The 13,607-nt window shown below is 39.8% G+C and overlaps 1 protein-coding gene across 20 annotated transcripts in view; it reads right to left on the minus strand.

The window, feature by feature from the left end:
• MAPK10 (mitogen-activated protein kinase 10) overlaps positions 1-10,954 on the minus strand; it is a 167,795-nt gene extending 156,841 nt beyond the window's left edge. For 11 of the 20 annotated variants that reach the window (XR_011150501.1, XM_069012934.1, XM_069012925.1 and 8 more), the window contains exon 1: positions 10,717-10,909. The gene's annotated coding sequence lies outside the window, so the exon portion shown is untranslated. The other 9 variants (XM_069012926.1, XM_069012919.1, XM_069012914.1 and 6 more) reach the window with 7 other exon arrangements.
• Between the last annotated feature and the right edge of the window lie 2,653 nt (positions 10,955-13,607).

Here is a 13,607-nt window from a genome sequence, read left to right on the forward strand (position 1 = left end):
AGAGATCTCCAAGATATTCCCTGATGTTCCTGCTTAGTACACTACACACACAGCACCACCACGGGTACTAAAAGGAGCTCTCCCTTGGGTCTAAGCTGGCCTACATCACTGACCTTCTTTTTTCCGAGCACAACACAGAATATGGTGCAGTTTCACCACAAACTCTCCCACTTCTCCACTACCTTTCCATACATACACACACTGCACAAATTAGTGTATGTAAATTAGAGAACCTTGAACCACTGCTATCATCACCTTTGTATTCCCACCCACCTCTTGCTTCTTGCGATATGTGGGACCTCTGAGTCCATGCACACCTTCACTGCTCTCTGTAGCAGGCACTGAGGGGCTGCTCTGGAACACACAAAGGAAGGAAAAGCCTTCCACTGAATTCAGCAGCAGCACTTCAAGCCCTTGGGCAGGTCACAGCCCCTTACCTGGGGCTCCAGCCACTGCCCCCACCCAGGGCACAGCTGCAGCTCCCACTGCACCTGCTCACTGAGCTACTGGCACTATGGGGCATTCCTCAATAGAGGCAGCTCTTGAGCATGATGAAAACATCAAGGCATCTGTTTTAAAGATTTTAGCTATTTAAAAAAAAAAATCTTCCCTTTGCATAGGCTGGGGGCTGCACTTCTAAAGCACATGGGGCTTCATCTTTTCATTTAGTTTTGATTACGAGCAATGGAATGGATGCACACTGCAAGCAGCATTCCACAAATTCACTGGCACCAACAGCTGTGGGCATATCAGCACAGTCATGTAAAGAAACTGTAAAATACAACACCTGCAAAGGGCCTATTTAATTAAACCCTTCCCATACACAGGCAGAGTTGAAACAGTTCAAGATCCTAGATAAAGGCATCAGGGAAGATAGACCTATTATTTATCACACAGCAAGCAAGACCAAATATAAAAGACTAACCAATAGCCTTTCCAATCCCACACTGCCAGCTGGCACTAAATGATAAGTGAAAGTGCTGCAAAGTGCTTTTTCCTTGCTTTTATAACAGTGTAATTTTAATATGTGGTTTATGGCACATTGCCATTTCCATTTTTTGAGTGCAAAAGCCTTGTACAGGGAACAGGGAGTACAGCCAACAGAACCAGATCTACCTAGAACTTTGAACTAAAATTCATTGTTTCACGGGGAACAGCAAATGTTTGGGGTTTTGGTTAGTCTTCATGTTCAACAGTATGTATTTATTTCAACAAACTGTTAGAATAAGTGTTTAATAAATGCATTATCACCAAGAGGCTCTCATTTATCTTTAACTCTGCCCAAATTGATTTTGCCAGAGGGATTCACAGCCGCCTATATACAAAATCTCACAGGAGCAGCAGAATCCCTCACACTACAGTCTGTGGTGGGTGGAGGCATAGGACTCAGAAATCTCAACACATATGGATGCCACAGGACTCACTGCATTCAGCCCTACTACTTATCCATAGGATTGGACAGGGGAAGCTCTGATTGATTTGCCCTTGCTGAATCCAGCTCCACGTTCATAACCACCCTACTTCAAGAGGTCAGTCTCAAAGACAAAGTGTTTGGTGTTTCAGACACCTTAGAAAGCACTTTTGTCTGAGAAGTGTGCATGCATGGAACTAGTGGTATGATGGTGACTATTCACACTTATTTGCTAATGCAGATAAAAGGCAAGTACATATTGTTGAAAAAAAAATCTCTTTGATCCAACTTTATCCTGGGAATAATGACAACCAAAAAGAGTTGTAGTTACAAACCTAGCCAAATAGCAGGATGCAAGATTCATGGTAAATTTTACCTGCACATGATTATCTGTGGGTTTTTTAAAATTTATTGTATTTGTGGTGGCTCAGTGTAAGCAGTTCCTCTTCCTGCATTTAAATCGCTAACTGAGCAGGATAAAAAGGCAGATTATGTGACAGACTTCTTTCAAAACCTGGAGACTCCCAAGACCATTCTAAGAAAACTGATAAGCAGGCTAGAAACCTGAAAATCCAGGGATAATGGCAGGGATTAAAAACGAACACATCTCAGAATAAGACTAATGCTATTGCATGTTGACACTGCAGAATTACAATGGCATAGCAGAACACTGTTGTTGGGGCCTGACTAAAATAACTGCTGCACTGCCTCTAAAATGAGACAGCAATTACATTAAAAAAGCACACAAACACTTTACAGAAAACACTGTTTTGTGAACATCTGTCAGTAAAACCAGGCAGTCCCTTAAAGGTTTGAATAGGAAATCCCATCCATCTCTAGCACCTGAATTCCCCCCTAAATGACACAGCTTAACTAAACCTCCTGAAATAAGTATACTGCAAAATCATAACTCTGAATCTGGGGGTTTCCTTTGGTTTCCACTTAAACAATCATTTATATTACCTCCAGCAAATAAGAACAGAAAGAATTATTTTTAAAGTGATAGTCATGTTACCATTAGAAATCCCTTTAATAATTTTGAAATCTTTAAAGGAAAAGAATTTTAATATGCATGTATATATAGGGTACAATAAGAAAAAGAAATGCTGTGGGCTATCAGGTTCCTGCTTTTGGTGGGTTTTGGTGTCAAGCTCCTGAAAACACATTGTGTTACTTTAGTAAAACATATTCTTTTTAAACTTGTTTGAATGAATACACAAGATATAAGAAAACCTTTTTTTTTTTGAGGGAAGGTTAGGCAACCATAAATCTTAGTAATTCAAAATAAAAAGCTTTCACAAGAGAATCCTGCCAAAGTCCAAAACTCATACAGTTGAAATAGGACTCAAAAAAGTTTAAACTGCCTTCTTGATATGAAACAGACAGTAGTGGAATTGGAATGCATCAGGACTATGGAAGCAACAAATAAACAAAAAATTCCACAAACCAGAAAACACAAGAGTTTTCTAAAAGAAGACAGAATCGTACCTAAAAAACATCAAAACCAAGATTTAAATAATTTCTCTTTTACATAATCAGGAACGCGACTTGGTTGTGGAAGACATATAGACCAAGATTACAAAAATGAGTATCTCAGAGAATACCACCTGATAAAATTATTAACAAATTTAGCAGCCAATTCTGTTATAACACTTAGTAAAACCACAGTCATTCTTCACTATGTGGTCAGCGCCTCAAGAAAATCAGGGTTTTGTTGAAGGTTTTTCCCTAACAGTTATAGCAAAAAACAATGCAAATCTCTTGTATGTCCGGGACTTGCTGAGAGCTTCTCTTGAATGCAAATGTTTTGTCAACCACAGGCCCTTGTGAGGAAGGAAAATTAGGGAAAACTCTCAGGAGTATCTGACCTCACAGCAAGCAAGGGGGATAATGTTGTCCTCAGATTCCCATTTAATTCAGCTGTGGGACGCCCTGGTCTCGCCTGTGTGTTGAGACACACACACACACATTTTAATAGCATCACAAAGTGCTTGCTGTGCAGAACCTAAAGGTTAAAAAAAAAAAAAAGAAATTAAAAAAACGTGTATTTATTATAACTGAGGCAGCATCTGCAACGTGCTGAAAGCCCAAATAATATGAATGCCTCTTCTATGAAGGGGGGCTCTCTACGAAGGGCGTTTTTCAAGCACCAAAAAGGCATGAAGGTTAAAACTCAAAACTTCCCCCGCACACACACTCCTCACACCTGTGTTCCTGGCAGACACGTTGGGAATTAGGCCCTTTTCAGCCCTTTTTTCATCCTAAAATAGCGACGCCTGCATTTGGCAGCAGTGGCCTGAGGGGAAGGTCAGAGCTGGAGCTCCCTGCGGGAGCCGCATCCCTCCCTCTCTGGGGGGAACACCGGGAAAGCGTTGTGTTTGTGCACCCGGGATTCCCAAGTGTTGGAACCCTGGCTTCTGAGGATTTCAGCCTTTCAGTGCTGGCAAGCAGCGATCCTCAGAAGCACACTGTATTCAATCTGAAACCCTGGGAAAGGTTCCCTAAATTGTGTGATAACACGGAGGTTGTTGCTGTGTAATTAAAACTTATATCACTGGGTGGAATATGTAGAGATGTAGTAAAACTAGGTTTAGGGGATATAGGTAACAATATGGAGGATTTTGGGTGTGGATCTCCTTCCTTTCTCCTTTTTCTTCACAAATCTAGGGGTTCTGGTATTGGATTAAAAATCCCGGACTGCGGATCATGAACAGCTAGTTATTGGATTATAAATAAAAACAAGTTACTTGGTTGGATAATTTAGATCTTAAAAAGCCTTGGAAGTTGGAACTCATGGCCATTTTCCACCCTGTTAACTTGGAGGCACACTCTGTGCAGCTGTATTATAAATAAGATATAATAAACAACTAAGCCTGAAGAAGAACTCTTGGTCTCCTGCATTTTAATTCAAACTCTGAGTAAAAAAACTCACAAAACAGAAGCAAAGAAGAAAAGAAATGGTAAAAAGAGTAAATTAAACCCCCAAGACACTAATAACCAAGGTAAATTCAGCCAGAAAATAATAAAAATGGAGAGCATGGCTGAGTACAAGACACCTGGGAAGTTCACAATGTTTGCTCACCATAGGTAGTAACAGGGAAGTATCTTTGCATCAATGGCAGTGCAGCTGTGACAATGTCAGTACCATCAGTAATTCATTATTCTAAACTAGGTGTGTTGTTTATGCTTTACCATGCTGTGTCTGCACAGAAACACTTGAGGTGGCAATTTTTAGCTTGCTTGGTGTTTTGGCTTTCACGTGGAACTGAAATCTAAAAAACAATGATAACAAACTAATAAGTAACCTTAAACACTCTGTTTTTTACTCACGGAGCATGAAGACAGTAAGACTTTTTTGACTCTAAAATCAGCATAACGAGGCAATACACGATCATACAGGATGTACACAGAAGCTGTAGCTTGCTACAGTAAGCTACTAGCAAGAAGCACCTACAAGAGCTGAGACAGTGAAGAAAGTAAGGACTAAAAATGTACCTTGATTCGCTGCCTTCTTCAAGATGCAGAAATCATAATGCTCTCCAAGTTCTTTTCTCACCCTGGCTTCATAAGAAAACATATTTACTATACAACTGGTGATTTTAAAATATTTTTGGAGTCTCATAAGCATTAGCTGACGCTGTGTATTAACCTGCAGAAGACTTCATTATTTATTTCTAGCAGCATAGCACTTCACGCTCTGTCAAAGAGCAGAAGTACACTGAGCTATGGACAGACACAGTTAAATAAGGTGCAAATTAAGCTCAGAGAGAATGATAGTTTATGCCAATTGCTTTTCTTGAATTGCCTAAAGTTGTATATTTGACGCTGGAAATACATCAAGTAAGTTAATATTAAAAGAATTGGCAGTATATTGGTAGACAGTGACAGATGTAGACAAATTCTCCACTGTGAACGGAAGCGTGGTGAGGTTTTTTTCTTAACCTGAACAGGGAAAAAAATAATTCACACAGTCTCTGCTAGTTCCATTGCTTGAAACTCAATGGCAATTCAGCTGCTGACCACATGAAGTCCTGCCCAAGAACAGAGCTGGTACTCATTTGTTTACACTTCTGGCTAAAACCCAACTCAGAATAAACCAAAATATCCGCATGACTCTTAAGAGTTTTTGAAGGCGATTCTCTTGGTGCAGAGATTAATCTAAACTACACTTAAATGCACTGGTCTGTGTTTGCCCTTTGAAATAATTTCAATAGGTTAATAATATTCCAGGCACAATACACTTGTAATGCTGTGGATAATCTCTCCAGAACTAAAGGGCTGTGTCTGGGGTTCCTTTTTTTTTCCCTCCACACAGTGACAAGAAATAAGTTAGGTTCTCCAGTTTCTGCCTACAAGGTATCATTATGTCACTTACTAATTACAACATGTACAACTGAATGCTAAATTAGACAGTAGCATCTCCTTGCAATTCCAAGCTCTCAGAAGGGAAACAGGGAACTACTGCACTCTCAGGAATTTAAGATTTGAAGAGAATGCTCCAAAAACAAAGACAAAAAATGCACTAATAAAGAAATACAGAGATATTTATCAATTTACTTAAATAAGCTATTTTCTTAAAGTAAATGAGAAATGTGTGATTACCTTTTTATTTAAGCCTAAATTAGATGAATATCAGTACCTGTTTATCTGACTCCTTGGAGCACTAATCTCTACGTTATTTAGGGTTATCACAGTACACATACCAGGATATCCTTCGAAGTAATCAAATATCCACTTACTCTACATTTTTTAGGAGACTGGGGACTACTGTACTAAGGCATTATATAATCGGCCAGTGTGGGGGGTGGGGAAAACTACTTGATATTAACTTGTAGGATAGACTGTAACTTGGTATTGCCTTCTAGGATAGACTGTGTCACCCATCATTACATGAAATTCTTTAGAAACAGGAAAAGAAAAACAGTGATTCTGACAGAACCTTTCTGGCTTTTCTCATATGCTCTCTTCAAGCTCCCTGACATTATGAAACAATCCTGACTGAAAACTGAATCCTTCTATCACTCCTCTTTTTCTTTTGCCTGTCCACAGAGCATAATATATACACTACCATTAAGACAGCAGAATTTTTCCTTCTGTGAAGAAGCTCTCAGAATGAGATGACTCATTTTTTCCTTCTCTTAATCATACAAGCAAAGGGCCAAACTAGTCATTCAAAATGTGTCTGAGGCACCTGGAAAGAACCAATTCACTGATGTTAAAAAGGATGGTATTCCTATCATATAATCAGTGCTTCTACAGAATGCAGAACCTGGATTTATGGGGCAGTACCTGGGGGATGTTTGGGCCAGAAACATCCACCCCTCAGAATATTTCTCATCGCAGAAATTTTTTTTTTCTTAGGAAGGCAGGAAGCTAAAAGGTAGAAAATATCTCTCTCTCTGACCTTTCTCTCTCAAGCTTATCCACAGGTGCATTCAGAAAGCCTTAGAAGCTGAGAAAGGCTTGTGGTTTGTTGGTAATTGAGGTGCAACACAAATTGTGAACCACCTTCCCACATGAGTGGTAGGTGAGCTGGGGATCTGGAAAATCAGCAGCATGGAGAAGGCAGAGCAGCTGCCTCACACTTTTAAAAGGTCCTGCTTTTCTGGAAAAAAAAAGAAGCTGTAGCTGGTAGAAGCTGTAGGGTCACAGAACTGTGCTGAAGCACAGGCTTCACCCTATTTGGGTTAAATACTGAGACTTCTTAGAGTTTTCTTAGTCTGGGAGCACCATCTGCCCAGCTTTGGTTACAATCTCTCCTCAAAACTCAAGCAAGAACTACAAAACAGAACACCAAATGCTGGTATAGCGTGCCACTGCGTGCTGCCCCACTTCCAGCACAGCCCATGAATGTTTCACTGCATTTTCTCCTCAGACTGCAGACCTCTTGGAAACAAACCCCAAATGAAAGTACAGAAAGAAACACATCCTAATACAGATAGTAGTCATAACAGTAAGAAATTACATCTAAAATTAGCGTAACTGAATTGGCAAAGAATAAAAGCAGTCATCTCATTTTGAGAGAGTTTCTCCACAGAAAATGTTAATAATGGGAAAAATTCTGAGATTGTTTAAGTTTTGATGTCCTTATTCTAATAAAGCATTGGTTGTTTGCTGTGAACCTAGACAGTGGTTTTACGACTGCAAGTCCGTGCTTGCAGAGTGTGTTTGCTATAAGCATAAGTATGATTTGCACCCTTTGGTGCACCAAAGCAAACAGACTTTGGCTCATAAGTTGTGGTTGGATTAACTCAATCAAAATGAAAACTTTCTATATTACAGTTGTGCATTTGGCCCCATTTCTCCTTTGAGCTCCATTAACATAAATAATTGCCTTATTTTAGAATCCATGGCAAGCAGGTTCCACCGCAGAGGGGTTGGCCGTGGGCAACAAGTTCCTGCTGAATACACATGGATTCATTGCACTGTCCTGAACACTCATGTTGAGGTGCTTGAGATGGGCCTCTGAAGGAAGCTTGACTCAACAGGATGAAGCCCTGCTGGAACAAATTTGAGCAGCTGGCAACGTTCTGTCGTGCCCTCTAACAGGGAAAAAAATTCTGGGATGTATTTAGTAGACAAAATGTGTATAAGACAACTTTGGGAAAGACAAGTTCAATGTGCCTTGATGCCCTGAAATGAGGCTTGGGTCCAATATATGATCACAGAATGGTTTGGGCTGGAAGGGACCTTAAAGATCATCCAGTTCCATAGGCAGGGCCACCTTCCACTGGACCAGGTTGCTCAGAGCTCCATCCAACCTGTTCTTAAACATTTCCAAGGATGGGGAATCCACAGCTTTTTTGAGCAATTTGTGCCAGTGCCTCACCACCCTCCCAGTAACATGTCTTCCTAACATCTAATCTAGACCTGCTGAATGCAGCACTCCAGAGGGGGTCTCACAAGAGTGGGGTAGAGGGCCAGAATTACCTCCCTCAACCTGCTGGTCATGCATTTTTTGATGTGACCCAGACAGCTGCTTCAGAAGAGAATTCAATTCCTGGTACTTATGTTGATTTAAGTGGAAGTATTTATTGTTTCATTCTGTAAGAACTGAGTTTTCACAATTAATGCAGACATCAACTCCAATGTAACCTCAAAGCTGTTGTTTTACATCACAATTATGTACTAAGGAATCTTAGATCAAGACTGAAAAAAAGTTTGTAATTTTTATCCTATGAACACAGTTGCAAGCCTGTGTGGAACTGATTAATTCTTTATGTGAGTATTAAAGTTGCATAAACTTTGAGGTCACACAGTCCTGCAGAGTTCATGGATGCAGTCAGCTCCATCTGAGCACAACTCCTTCACTGTCTGTGGTAATCTTAGAGACCTGCACATGTGCAGGAATCTCTTTTGCAACAACCAACAGTAATAATTGCTTTGCATATACCACCCACAATAATGGCTGGCCTTATTCAAACTACAGTTTAAGGTTGCAATCTCTCCTTAAACAAAATGTCATTGAAAGTATTTGAAGGATCTGAGTGAGGAACCAAACCAATTCATCACATGCAAGAGGAAAGAGAGATTAACCCTCCAGACTCCATTAAGCACAGTGTAGGTTAAAGAAGAAAAACCCAGAACTAGAATTCCACACCCATATTTGATTGCCCTGTTTTTTTAATCTCAGCTACAGGCTTAAAATGCAGACTGCACCACAGAGAACAACCTTTTAAGCTCTATGACCATTCAGACAAAACACAACATGATGTAGCTGGATAGTGGTTTCTGTAACAAAGAAGTACACCAGAACGCTCTTCAATTTTCAGGCAGAAAATGAGTTGCAGGATTTTTCACAGGATAACAACACACTACTCTGAAAGGCTGCCATCCTGTGGCACTTTAGGGATGCTGTAGTAGCCCTGAGTTAATGGTTTCTACACTCTGGACTGGAAAACACATCCCAGACAGACTAAGCACTTTTTAATTTTTTTTTTTTTTTAATGTTTAGGTAGTTTCAAGAGAAAGCTCTGACCTCTTATGAGTTAACTGCATCATAGCACAAATTACAAGATGGGATTCAGCTAAAGTTTTTTATTTCCATCAAAAGAGCCAATAAATTTAACTTTCTTAACCTGAAAATATTCTATGGTACTGCTGCCATATTTAGCCATAAATTGCAGCTGCTGAATGAACACACACACAAAAATTCTTTATAGAACAGGTAGGGAAAATTAATTTGCTTGCAGAATCATTGGGACATTGTCAGTAAGCAGTGCATTATGAGTTAGAAATTAGTCCTTTGTATTTTTTTACCCTATAAATCCTAAACTAAGATGAGCTTGCAACTGCTGTAAAATAAAATTCCATAGCAAATAATCACAGGAAAAAAAAGCTACACTTCCACTCTTCAGAGAGTTAAAGTTAGAGTTAAAAAGGCTAGGAATAAACGGGTAATCGACAAATCTTTGCTCTGTTAGCACAGAAGTGATAAAGAAGTAACACACAGCTCTTAGAAATACATGCAGAGTTTAAATCTTGGTTCCTTGAAATACATCTCAGTTACATGAGCAAGACTTGTATCTTAAGAAGTTATATAAGCCATGTGTGCGTATATATTTATAAAATACCCTTTGAAACTTCATTCAGGTCCCAGGCAGTTGGTTCAGCTTTTTGACATCCACACTCTGTTATCTGCAAGGATAAAGTAGCTCATCCATGGCCTCGATTTCTTCCACCTGAGCTGGCTTTTCAATTTACTCTCTGCTGCCAGGTAAGTACCCTGGCCTCACTGGAGATGTGGTCCTGGCTACTATTTCTCTGTCCTTATGCCCCACTCCCAGGCTATTTTTCAAACTGCACAGACAAAGCTTTTAAGAACTAACCATAATTCTCTCCTCCAGTGTCCCCTGAAGCACCAATCACCTTTAAAAGGGCACAGAGCAGGAGCCCTGCAGCAGCAGCACCAACCTGCACCTGCCCAAGTATGTGGTGCTGTTGGAACATAAATCTGCTGTTCCCCACCAAGGTCCAGAGACATATTCCATTCTACACCTGCCTTCAGTCTATATTTACCTTTCCATAAGCAGGAGGGCAGGATTTTCTGCTCAGAATACAGCATTTCCTCCTCTCAATCCTGGCAGACACAATCCTCTTTAGCAAGTAGTTTCAAACCATTTAATGTTCATTAGTCTTTTCTAGTTAATGAAGCCTTCACTAAGTGAGAAATTAACTCTCCCTTAAAAAAAACCCCAAACACCTTAAATTCTAACTCCAGTAGTCTCAGAATTCTAGTCAAACACTTACTACAGTTTTTTGTTATAGCAGGGAACACCCTAGAACACCTTCCTGTTTAATCCTACCTTACAGGAGTCATCTCTGGAAGCTTTGTAAGTCAAAGCATTTTTAATCTTGCAGGAAACACACTTGCAAGGAGGTAAGACGGTCTTTGCCCCACATTTCAAGCCAACATGCTCCTACTTTCACTACTGAATGAATTTTAGGATTTAAAGAAACACAGTGTTGCAGGAGACAAGGAAGGGAGAAAAGTCTTTATCAGAGCAATTACACTCACCTGTTGTACTACTTCTCCAACCCTTTCTTGACTTGGGGAAGAGGAGACTGGGAAATGCCACAGCTGAAGTTAAAGCATTTCAGGTGAATTCAATAATAGCATAGGCCAAAGCCCTTCCTTTAGAAGAGAGGCTGGAGCACATGGGATTTGTGTCCTACACATTGTAAAACTGTCTTTAATGAATCATACAGCTTAATGAACTCACTGCCCATCCCACAGGGGAAAAATCTGATTTTAAGGAGTTTGGGTTGTTTGGCTGGCTGGTTTCAGCCCAATGTGATTATTCAGTAAAACCATTACACATATTTGCAAACCATTATATTGTCTGCAGCTTCACTGTTAGTTTTCTTTGCTTAATCTTCTTTTGCTTGGAAGAATAATATAAGAAAAGGCTGAGTTGTAGGGTTTTAACCATAATCCATCTTTCCTTTGTATAGTTCTCCTTCACCTACAGTTACAAGAAATTACAGATGAAAAGATTAATACCTTAATTAATCTGTAAACTGATTTTAGAAGCTTTGGGTCTGTGCCTGGTTTTATGGGTTACAAAGAAAATTAAATTTAAGTAACATTTTCTTATTGTCTCTCAGACCTAGTTTAGATGCATCACAACAGCAGGGAAAGACAAGCTCCAGGGCTTCTTCGGCCCCCCTAAAGCTTCAGTCCACCCCAATCCTGCAAAAGTATGATTGACTATAAATAAGTTTCAGAAGGTTGTACTAAATTAGCTGTGGCAGCACATAGTTTGAAAGGCACAATACACACACATCTGAGACCCCAACACTTTCTAGAGCTGGAATTCTAGTGAAACTAAATCTTCACTAGAAGGGCTGGTGAAACTTTCCTAAGAGCGAGACCCTAAGAAACTCGACTAGACTTTTTACAGTTAATTTTCTGTCTAATACAGTATTTTCCTTTGCATATTTCTCAGCTTTGAACTCTGCTCTAATTTCCTTCAGCTATGGGTAATTAATTCATGAACACATCAAAAGATTTAGCTGGGGGGCTCAGTTTGGGTTTGCAATTCTAATTTCCATTTGAGAAGCTTCAAATTTTAGTGCACATAGCAGCCATTGCTAGATTTTGTAACAGCAAACACAATTTCCTTTCTTCTGGACAAACAAGCAAACAAAAAGCAGTATTTCCTTCTCATAGTCCAATGGGTGAACCTCTGAGCTGAGCAGTAAACACCTTCCCTAGAAAGGCTTTTTCAGCAATTCAGGGAAGGTGTTCTGCATGGCATTTTGTAGTGGACTCTTCTTTCCAGTATTAACACCTTATGAAAACTGTTGGTACCAGTGCAGAGCTCTCAAAATGTTTTGGATGATAGGAGCTGTAACATGATATAATGGAAAACTTCCTGCAAAATGAAATAGAAGAACCTACAAAAAGGGATGTCCTACAGTAATATTGTTACAATCCAGTAAGTTTTTGCATAGGAAAAGCATATCAGACTGCCAAGTGTTGAAATAACAGGAAAAAGGAAAGCTACAAAATTAACAGGGACATAAAAAGAGGTGGTCAATAAAAAAAGCTCACTTGGAGCGTTGCCTCCAGTAATTTCAAACTTAACTCATTACTTGACTTTTCAGAGATGGTGGACACCTGGAATTTTGCAATGTGACATGCTTTTTGAAGGACAAAAGCTAGCAGGCACTTGGTGATTTCCAATGAATTTGATAAATGTAATGATTGTTGCCCACTACACTCTGATACATGTCCTGTGAGTGAAACAGTTTATGGATTTGAGGATAATCAGAAGTTATTGTTCTTTTTTTTTTAATATCAAAGGGATTACATGTATTTGAAAAACAGAATTTTCCCAGTTCCTGTCCCCCATTTAAAAATCCCAACAGATTAAACTAGAGAATCTTCAACATGTAAAACCAGTAATCCTTCTCTGGCTGCCCAGCAGATCCCTAATGCTGCTCAGGACATACTGGAATTATTTCTGACCAGCAATGTCCTTCCTAAACTCCTATGCCAGCATGGCAATCATGAAGTGCCTGTGATCAGCACCCATCAAGTCAGGATTAGATGCAGGCCTTACCAGATGTGCTCACAAACACTCATATAAAGCTTCACTAAATTTGTAGTTAACAACTGAACTTTATTGGCACTGATCTGTGCTGTGCTAAATGGAACCTGTGTTGTAGCCTCAGGAAGCTACACACTATGGAAATCGTTGTTATCCTTCACTGACACTGGTGCCCAGATTAAAAACCTGCATTATAATGTGCTTTCTTAACAAATCATACTCTTATGCAACACTGCATTACAAGCATCTACTGCAACACTCTTGACAGCTAGCAGAGTGAAATCCCTTTACAAAAGGTCTTGCATTGATGCTGAAAACTTCTTGGCACAGATGACAAGGCAGGAATAGGGCTGAATCCCATCTCTCCTAATCACTGGAAAGCACAAGGAGACATAGGAAAGTTGGTCAGACAAAAACTGGGTAAGAGAGATTGAAAAGGTATTGGATTTCTCAGCAGAGAATGCTGAGGCATGAATCAGTCCTTACATGGCAAACTCTCTTACACCAAGCTCCACCCCACTTTTCCAAGTAGGAGGACACAGAGGAGAACTGCCTTGTTTTCCAGAGCGATTGAAGGAATCATGTAAGCAACACCCCTTCTCTGAACACACAGTGGCATGTACATGGTAGCAGAACTAAAT

The sequence above is a fragment of the Aphelocoma coerulescens genome, chromosome 4 (assembly GCF_041296385.1).
Source record: "Aphelocoma coerulescens isolate FSJ_1873_10779 chromosome 4, UR_Acoe_1.0, whole genome shotgun sequence".
Classification (NCBI taxonomy): Eukaryota; Metazoa; Chordata; class Aves; order Passeriformes; family Corvidae; genus Aphelocoma; species Aphelocoma coerulescens.